Source organism: Myotis myotis, unplaced genomic scaffold (assembly GCF_014108235.1).
Source record: "Myotis myotis isolate mMyoMyo1 unplaced genomic scaffold, mMyoMyo1.p scaffold_m19_p_10, whole genome shotgun sequence".
In the NCBI taxonomy this organism is placed as follows: domain Eukaryota; kingdom Metazoa; phylum Chordata; class Mammalia; order Chiroptera; family Vespertilionidae; genus Myotis; species Myotis myotis.
The window spans coordinates 32,526,355-32,536,595 of NW_023416314.1; positions in this window are offsets into that span (position 1 = coordinate 32,526,355).

A 10,241-nucleotide genomic window follows, 5' to 3' on the forward strand; every position below is an offset into this window, starting at 1 on the left:
TGCATGCCCCTTACCAGGGATCTAACCTGCAATCTGGGCATGTGTCATTACTGAGAATCAAACAGTAACCTTTCAGTGCATGGGATGACACCCAACCATCTAGCCAGGGCAAAAGATCAGTGAATTTAATGATAGATCAACAGAACGTACTAATTCTGAAGAATAAAGAAAAAAAAAAGATTGAAAAAAAAAGACCAGGCTCAATACCAAGTAGTCTATTATGCATACAATTAAAGTTGTAGAAGAAGAGACAGAAAATGGGAAAGGAAATTTTTTAAAGAAATAGAAAACAAAAGTTACCAAATGTGGTGAAAAGCACAAAACCAAGAAGTTTAGCAAAATGAAAGCAGGATAAATCAAAACAAATTAAACCTAGGAACATCATCCTTAAACTGCTAAAATTCAATAATAAAGAAAAAGTCTTATCCAGGAAGTAATGAACAAACAAAACGAAACAGTCATAGACACAGACAATAGTATCGTGGTTACCAGAGGGAAAGGGGAGATAGGAGAGGGTACAGGGGATCAATATATAATGACAGAAGGAGATTCGATTTTAGGTGATAAACATAGAGTGCAATCTGCAGATGATGTATTATAACTGTACACTTGAAACATATAATCTCATTAATGAATGCCACTCCAATGAATTTAATAAAACAACAATAAAATATTTTAAATAAGCATTCTGGGTAAAGGACTTTCTGATTTGACCTTTACTTTCCATTCATTTTATTACCAAGCATTGATATGGATAAAACATAAAATAAAGAATGGGGTGGTAGGGGGATCTTGAAAGCAGCCAGAGAACAATATCATGTTTTATATGGGAAGCTGATTGAAATGCTACTGATTCTCATCAGGAACATTGGTGACCAGAAGAAAATGGATGGCATTTTTTAAGTACTGAAAAAAAATACAAATTATAAACCAATAGTTCCATATTTAGTGAAAATATCCTTCACAAATGAGACCTACATAAAGGCATTTTCAGATAAAAAAACAAAAACAAAAACTTAGAGGCTTTGTTACCAGCAGATTTCACAGCAAGAAATACTAAAGAATGTTTCAGGATAAGGAGTAATAGTACCATATGGAATCTTCTCTTTACCTGAAGTCATTAAGAACCATATAGTAAGTATAATATATTGTTTTCTTTTCTTAATTATTTAAAAGCTATATCACTGTTGAAAGCAAAAAATTGAGAGTTTATAAGGTATGTAGACATATTACATATGTGTGTTTGTGTGTTTTTGTGTATGTGTACTCATAGCAACACATAAGATAGAGTAAATGGAAACAATGTTCTTACATTTTCTGTGAGGTAGACATACATTAAGCAGTCCATGATACATTAAGTAGTTAATAAGTTAATGATGCATGTAGCTAAAAAAGCCAATAGAGAAATTAAAATGAAAAAAATATATTAACATACAAGTAAGCCAGAAGTGAAGAACAGATGAACAGATAGGACAAAAAGAAAACAAATAAATCATATCAAAAATTATCTTAAATGTAGATAGATTAAATCAGGTGTTGGCCCAAGGGTTGCCAATTTTTGTATGTTCCATGATCTGAGAATAGATGTTGAACTTTAAGTGGTCAAACAATCAAAGGAGAAGTGGACAAACAATCTTTGTGACAAAAGAAAATTATATAAAATTTTAAATGTCTGTGTTTATAACTAAAGTTTTACTGGAACACAGCTATTCACTTTGATTTACATATTGTCTAAGATTACTTTCATGTTAAAATGGTAGAATGAAATAATTATGATAGATTTTGTGGCATATAGAACATAAAACATTTCCCATCTAGTTAGTAACCTTTTCTACAGAAACTATTTGCTGAGCCATGGACCAAACAATCAAATCAAATGGGGAGAGATTATAAGACTGAATAAAACAAAACAAAACAAGCAAACAAACAAAAAAACACACCTAATTCTGTGTTGTCTGTAAGAGACATATTTTTAAAAAGCCTCACTAGAGGATGTGTTTTGTTTTAATTGATTTTAGAGAGAGGAAGGGAGAGAGAGAGAGAAACTTCCATGTGAGAGAGAAACATTGAATCTTTGCCTCCTTTACAAACCCCTGATTGTGGAATGAACTTGCAATCTGTGCCCTGACCAAGAATGGAACCAATTAAGTAACTAAAATTGAAAAGACTTGCAACACCAAATACTGTTGAAGTGGGAACTCTCCTCCCTGTATAACAACTTGGTTTAAATGTTTGGCACTTTAAAAAATTGTAAAAAAACACCTACTCTATGACCTAGCAATTCTGTGTTAACCAAGAGAAAGAAAAATAATGTACAAAAGACTTTTACAATAATATTAATTGCAACTTTATTAATAATAACCTCAAACTAGAAACATGTCCATCAAAACAATCCACACATTGTCATATATGCATATGATGGAAGAATACTGAGCAATTAAAAAGAAAAAGATGCACAGAATCTCACAGACTATGCTGAGGGAATCACATCACACAGAAAAGAGAACATACTCTGATTTCATTTACAGAGAATGAAGATAAGGTGGATAAAACTAGAAAAGTTGTTGCATCTACAGTAGTAAAAACTATTTTCCTTTGCTGTGTCACTTGTATTTGTGTAGAATTGACAAGAAGAAGGCTGTAGAAGGTAAGGCATTGTCCCTGTGCTGAAATCAGGGTAAGTTGAAACTCTGTCTTACTTGTTGCCTGCATGCTATTTGTTTATGGTAGTATTTTTAGATAATAGTGCAAACATTAATGCATTTCCACTTGTTTCAGTTACAGATGTTTGGGATGATAAATTTCCCCTTGGATAACCTAAGTCACATTGTCTCTAGGAGTGGTAGATATTAAGAATTAGACCAAACAGAGAAATTTGTGCAAATGTATTCTTTTAATTTGATTATTTTCACTAAGTCACCCTGCCTCCAAATAGGACAAGCAACTTTGACTATATCTTCTTTATTTTTGAAGTCATGTTCATAATTAAGTGAATTCAGTAATGTATTGTGGGCAGAAACCCTTTCACTTAGCAGGATACTTATTGTGTAATAGGATCGAGTGAGCAAGGAAAGCAACTATCATTTCTTAGTCCTACTGTGTGCCAGGCTTTCTCAGATATTCTCAGATTACATTGTTCCATATAATTCTAATAACCACCTGGTGGAATGGAAATTTTTACATTTAATTTAATTAATGTAGACATGAGAGCCTTTGAATTTTTACTTACTATACCTCAAGAATGTTTTATTCAAATTGAGTTCTATCCATATCTAAAATATTTTCTTTTTTTTTCTCCACTGAATGTCTTCCTTATTTATTTTGTGCAGACAGTGTTTATAAAGTGTGACATTTCTTTTTCTCATCATTATTAGAAAACATGGTGCCATAGCACAGATGCAATGCTTAGCTGGCCATATTTGCAAATTGGCCTAATCTCGTAAAGTGGTTGAGTGGGCATGAATTACAAAATACAAATAAATGGTGTTTTTTTCCTTGGTTACTCTGCTGTAGTTTAAGAATACATTTTTAGTTTGATAAAATGTGACACACACCAATCTCCCCTCCCCTCCTTCCCTCTCCTTATTTTATTCTAGTCTTGTTTATTTAATAAACTTTTTTCAGTGCCTAACCTATGACAGGTACTGGGACTTCAGTGATGCAGAAAACAGACAAGGTTTATGTGTTCATCTAGCTTGAAATATATTGAAGGGAGACAAAAACAAGTAAATAAAGAAATATACAAAATTTTAACTTTTAATAAGTTTTAAAAAAAGCTATAGATGACAACAGAGAAAGGTTGGGAGTGGAGACAACCTCCTTAGACTGGGTGAACAGGCTTTTCTGGGGAGGTAAAACTTGAATAGGGATTTGAATGGTAGGTGGGACTAGTGGTACAGAGATCTGGCAAAAACATTCTAGACTCTGGGAACAGCAAGTGCAAAAGTCTTATGTGGGAGTGAATGTGTTGGAGAATTCTTTGAAGGCCAATGTGAGTGGAGCACATTGAAAGGGGAAAAATAGGTGAGATCAGGAATGTAGAAAACATAAATCATTGCTTGAAAGCATAGAAGTGTTTTAAGGAGGTGGGTAATATCATCTGAATTATTTATTTAAAAACCTTCCTCTATCTAGCCCCAGCTGGTTTTGCTCAGTGAATAGAGCGTCAGCTTGCAGACTGAAGGGTCCCAAGTTCGATTCCTGTTAATGGCACATGCCCAGGTTGTGGGCGGGATATTGCAGAAGGCAGCCAATCAATGATTCTCTCTCATCATTGATGTTTCTATCTCTCTCTCCCTCTCCCTTCCTCTCAGAAATCAATAAAATATATAAAAACAAAACAAAAACCTTTCTCTAGTTGTTGAAGAGCATGAATAAAGAGAGCAGTTAGATGATTATTGTCCTGATCTGGGACAAAATATAATGATGGCTTTAGCAAATGTTGTAGAAATCCAAAATAGGGTGATTCCAACTCATTTTAGAGAAAGAGCTGGTAGCACTTGATGCATCGGAACAAAGCTAGGCTTGTTTTCTACATCATGGACTAATTAGTTTAGTATGACTTAACCAGACAATTAGTGACTGAAGATCTAGTTAGTACTACATATTTTCAGTTTGTGTCGGTGTTCTAGGTGTGAAATGACACAATCCCTGACCTAAGGACTGCTGGACTTACTGAATTTTAGGAGTGAGCCTCGAAGTCTGAAATTCAACTAGTCTGAGAACCACTGGTGTGCTAAATATGCACCTGTTTTCCCAATGCAGAAGTGGGGAGGAGCAATAGAAATAGAGTATCTTCCCAAGAGTGAGATGAGCCTGGAGAAGATAGTAATTTAGAAGACTGAGTATTTATATTGAAACTAGGTACTTGTAGAAACAGTATTTAGATTGAAGGCCAGGTACTTTCTGAAAATAAATTAAGAAAATAATCCCATTTATAGTAGCATCAACACTAATGAAATATATAGGAATAAGTTTAACCAAGGTGTTGAAAGATCTGTTCACTGAAAACTATGCAATGTTGATTAAATATATTGAAGATGACACAGAGGAATGGAAAGATCACTCTTATTCATGGATTGGAAGAATTAATGTTTTTAAAATGTCCCTACTGCTGAAAGTGATGTACAGATTCATTGCGATCTCTGTGAAAATTCCAATGGCATCTTTCACAGAAATTAAGAAAAAATTCTATTTTTTTATGGAGCCACAAAAGATTCTGAATAGCCTTAGTAATATTTAGCAAGAAGAACAAAGCTGGAGACATTACACTGCCTGATTTCAAAATATTCTGCAAAGCTACCCAAATGAAAACAGTATGGTACTGGCATTAAAATAGACTTATAGACCAAAGAGAATAGAGAGCTCAGAAATAAATTCGCACATGTACAGTCAACTGATCTTCAACAAAGTTTCCAGGAACACACAAAGAGAAAGTAGTCTCCTCCATAAATAGTGCTGGAAAGACTCGATATCCAAATGTAGGAAAATGAAATTGGAACCTTTTCTTATACAATATACAAAAGTTAACTCAAAATGGATTCATGACTTAAACATCAAACATGGAACTAGTAGAAGTAAACATAGGGGAAAGGCTTCTTAATATTGGTCTGGGCAATTATTTTTTTTTTGAAGATGATCCCCAAAAGCACAGGCAACAACAACAACAAAGACAAATGGGATTGCAACAAAGTAAAAACAAAAAACAAAACAAAAACAAAAACAAAAACTCAGCAAAGCAATGGAAAAAGAGTGAAGAGGAGGGAGACTGGAAAGGGAGAATGGGAGAACATATTTGCAAACTATATATTTGATAAGAGGTTGCTATCCCAAATATATAAGGGACTTATAGCAAGAAAGTAAATAACCTGGTTTTAAAATGTGAAAAGGACCTGAATGGGCATCTTTCCAAAGAAGAAATACAAATGGCCAAGAGTTATATGAAAAGTTTCTCAACATCAACATTCATCAGGGAAATGAAGATCAAAACCACAGTGAAATTTCACCTCATATCTGTTAGGTTGTCTATGATAAAAAAGACAAATAATCACAAGTGTTGGTGATAATATGGAAGAAAAAAGACACTGTACACTCTTGGTGGGAATGTAAATTGATACAGTCACTATGGAAAACAGTAAGGAGACTTTTCAAAAAATAAAAAATAGAACTGCCCTGTGATCCAGAAATCTCTCTTCTGGGTATATATTATCCAAGAAGAATGAAGTCAGTATCTTGAAGAAATGTCTGCACTGTCATATTCATTTCAGGATTATTCGTAAGAGCCAAAATATGGGAACAAGCTAAGCATCTGTTATTGGATGAATGAATTTGAAGAGGTGAAATATAGATATTCAGTGTAATATTATTCAGCCATAAAAAGAAGGAAATCCTGCCACCTGTGACAACATGGATAAACTTAGAGGATATTATACTAAGTAGAATAAGCCACAGAGAAGCAAATAATTATTTCATTTATATGTAGAATCTGAAAAAGTTGAAAAAGAAGAAGTCAAGAATAGATGTAGGTAAGCTTGGATGTGTGTGTGTGTGTGTGTGTGTGTGTGTGTCAGGGGAGTGGGGAAATGTTGATCAAGGGGTATAAGTTCACAGTTATGCATGATAAGTAAATTCTGGAAACCTAAGGTATAGAACAGTAGTAACTATAGTTAATAATACCACATAGTACACTTGAAATTTGCTAAATGATTAGATCTTAATTATTCTCACACAAAAAAGCAACCATGTGAGGTTATGAGTATGCTGAGGTGGTGAATATCATATATGGTAATATACTTGATTATAGTAAATTTCTACAATGTATGGGGAGGGGTGTAGAGACTTCTTAAAAATTAGAGAAGCTCTAAAAATCATGAAAGAAAAAATTTATAAAGTGGACTTCATCAAAATTAAAAACTTCTGTTCATGAAATACACCATTGAAAATGAATACATAAGCCACAAACTAGAATAAGATATTCATAATAATATATCTGGCAAAGGTCTCATATTCAGAATATATTCAGAATTTATGTAACTAAGTAATAAAAAAAACTCCAATTGAAAAAAGATTATAAAACTGAATGGACACCTGTACACCACACCAGAAGCTATTTTAATGGCCAATAATCCTTTCAAAGTTTTCATTATTAGTCCTCAGGGCAATGCAAATTAAAATGACAGTGTGGTACCACTTTATCCATTTGAATGGCTAAAAAAATAAACAAAACACCTGTTAGTATTAAACATTGTTAAGTCTGTGGAGCAATTGAAACTAAAAAATTGCTCATGATTGTGTAAAATAGTACAACCACTTTGGAAAAGGTGGTTTTTATTATTTTTTTTATTTTTATGAAACCAAACCTACAGAATGCTCCCATGATTCTAGCTCTGGGTGTACATGTTCTATGAATTTCCTTCCCCTTGAGTGTTGGGATCTGTGAATATGATGGAATAGTGATTCCCTGGATTAGGTTACATTATATATGAATCTAACCTATCAGACTACAGTGAGATTCTTCTGCTGGGTTTTTTTTATTATTGTCTAAAGTTTTACATATGTCTCCTTTTTCCTGATTGACACCCCCCCCCCCCCAGTCATTCCCACCCCGGGCAAGCCCCCACCGCCCCAGTGTCTGTGTCCATTGATTATGCTAATATGCATGCATACAAGTCCTTTCGTTGCTCTCTAACCACCCCCCCCCCCGCCATCTCTCCTGCCATTTGTCTCTGGATCTATTTTTGTTCATCAGTTTATGTTGATCATCATATCCCACATATGAGTGAGACCATGTGATATGTATCTTTCTCTGACTGGCTTATTTTGCTTAGCATAATGCTCTCCAGTTCTATCCATGCTGTTGTAAATGGTAAAAGTTCCTTCTTTTGCCCTGGCTGGTTTGGCTCAGTGGATAGAGTGTTGGCCTGCGGACTCAAGGGTCCCAGGTTCGATTCCAGTCAAGGGCATGTACCTTGGTTGCAGGCACATCCCCAGTGGGGAGTGTACAGGAGGTGGCTGATCGATGCTTCTCTCTCATTGATGTTTCTAACTCTCCATCCCTCTCCCTTCCTCTCTGTAAAAAAATCAGTAAAATATATATATATTTTTAAAAAGTTCCTTCTTTTTAAAAGCGGCATAGTATTCCATTGTGTAGATGTACCACAGTTTTTCAATCCACTCATCTGCTGATGGGCACTTAGGTTGTTTTCAAATCTTAGCTAATAACAGACAAATAGACCAATGGAACAGAACAAGAACCCAGAAATTGACCCAAGCCATTATGCTCAATTAATATTTGACAAAGAAGGCAAGAGCATGCAATGGAGTCAAGACAGTCTCTTCAATAAATGATGCTGGGAAATTTGGTCAGTTACATGCAAAAAAAAAAAATGAAACTAGATTACCTACTTATACCATACACAAAAGCAAACTCAGAATGGCTAAAGGACTTAAATGTAAGATGGGAAACTATAAAAATCCTACAAGACTCCATAGGCAGCAGAATAGCAGACATACCAGTATGTCGTAGCAATGTTTTCTGCTGGTTTTGAAGATCTTAGTTGTCAATCTCTGAGCTGGTCACAGGGTTACGACCTGTGGGCATCCTTCAGGAGTTAAGAGTGATCCCTGCACAACAGCCAGTAAGAAAAGGGGGAGTTTAATCTTACAACTGCAAGGAACTGAATTCTGCCAACACCTGAATGAGCTTGAAAGAGGACTTTTTGAGCTTCCATTGGGAATGCAACCCTAGCTTGATTTCAGACTGCTAAGATCCTAAGCAAAGAATTCAGTTGTGCTGTGCAGACCCAAGTTTGATGGAAGCACTAAGATTATAAATGGGTATTGGCTTAAGCTGCAATATTTATAGAAGTTTGTTACACAGCAATAGAAAATGAATGCATACTTATTTATTGTCTCTCCTTTGCTGCACTTTATTCAATAGCTTCCACTTGCTGATCATTTAAACTCTTTTCATTTCATCTTTATATCTCTGACAATGTCATATTCAAATTGTAAAACTCTGTTTGGTTTCTCTGTGGAGAAGGAGACATTGAAGTGGCCCATTATGTTGTGATCAATCCCTGTCGCCCAGAGTAGGAATACCAGGCTTACAAATCACAGTGTGCTTGTCCAGAGGGTCTGTATACTTTATACACATGTCTAATTTGATTCATATTCCCAGCAAGACTTTGTAATTAATTCTTCTGGGTTTTCACCTCCACCAAATACATGTCCTTTTATATTATGTTTTCCCATCTCTATTGGCTCATATTTTCTCCCAAGGTTGAAGCCCATTTACTCATTACCAGCAAAGAGATCTAATCCTTCAGACCTCTCTCTCTTTTATTTCTCCGTTCTTAATGGTGCTTTACCAAAAAATGTAGGGCAAATTTAGAAATGTTTCAAAGACCTTGCATTTGTTAAAGTTACCAAGCATTTTATTCATGAAAATTGAAATAGGAATAAAGTGATTTCAAGTCAGGATCCAAAATGCTTTCCTCAAATATACAGATTAAATTAATATGCTTTTAACTTCCTCCACATATTTCACTTTTCTATTCAGGATTCTGCTGATAACTGAATATCAATTTCCAACAGGAACAAAAGGTTTTCAATGGAAACCTTTGAGAGAATAGTTATTGTCACTACTTTGCCACCTTTACTCAAGACTTTTGCTCAGGCTTGTCACTGAACAATACTTCCTGGTGAGCCAGAGTTCAGCCAGATTAATGCGATTCTGTTCATATGCCATCTAATTTGGAGTGCTGTTTTAACTAATGATTTTTTTAAAAAAATATATTTTTATTATTGATTTCAGAGAGGAATGGAGAGGGAGAGATTTAGAAACATCAGTGATGAGAGAATCATTAATTGGCTGCTTCCTGCATGCCCCCCAGTGGGGATCCAGCCAGCAGCCTGGGTATGTGCCCTTGACCATAGGCCAATGCTCTTTCCACTGAGCCAAACCAGTTAGGGCTTACCTATGAATTTTTGAGGGACTGCATAATTTAGCAACAGCTCAGTGAAAAGAGATCTAGAATAGAAGCCAGGAATCTGGCTTTGATTTTCCCACTTTTGCATGCTTATTATTTCTTTGGGTAGCATTGATCACAATTGCATTTTATTGTGTGCTTTTTTTCTGATTTGTTTAACATCTAACAAAATAGAGTTCCATGAGTCTCTGATGTGAATGTCCTGTTCCCACGTAGAGCACACTGCTAGTCATAGATTGGACACATTCTAAT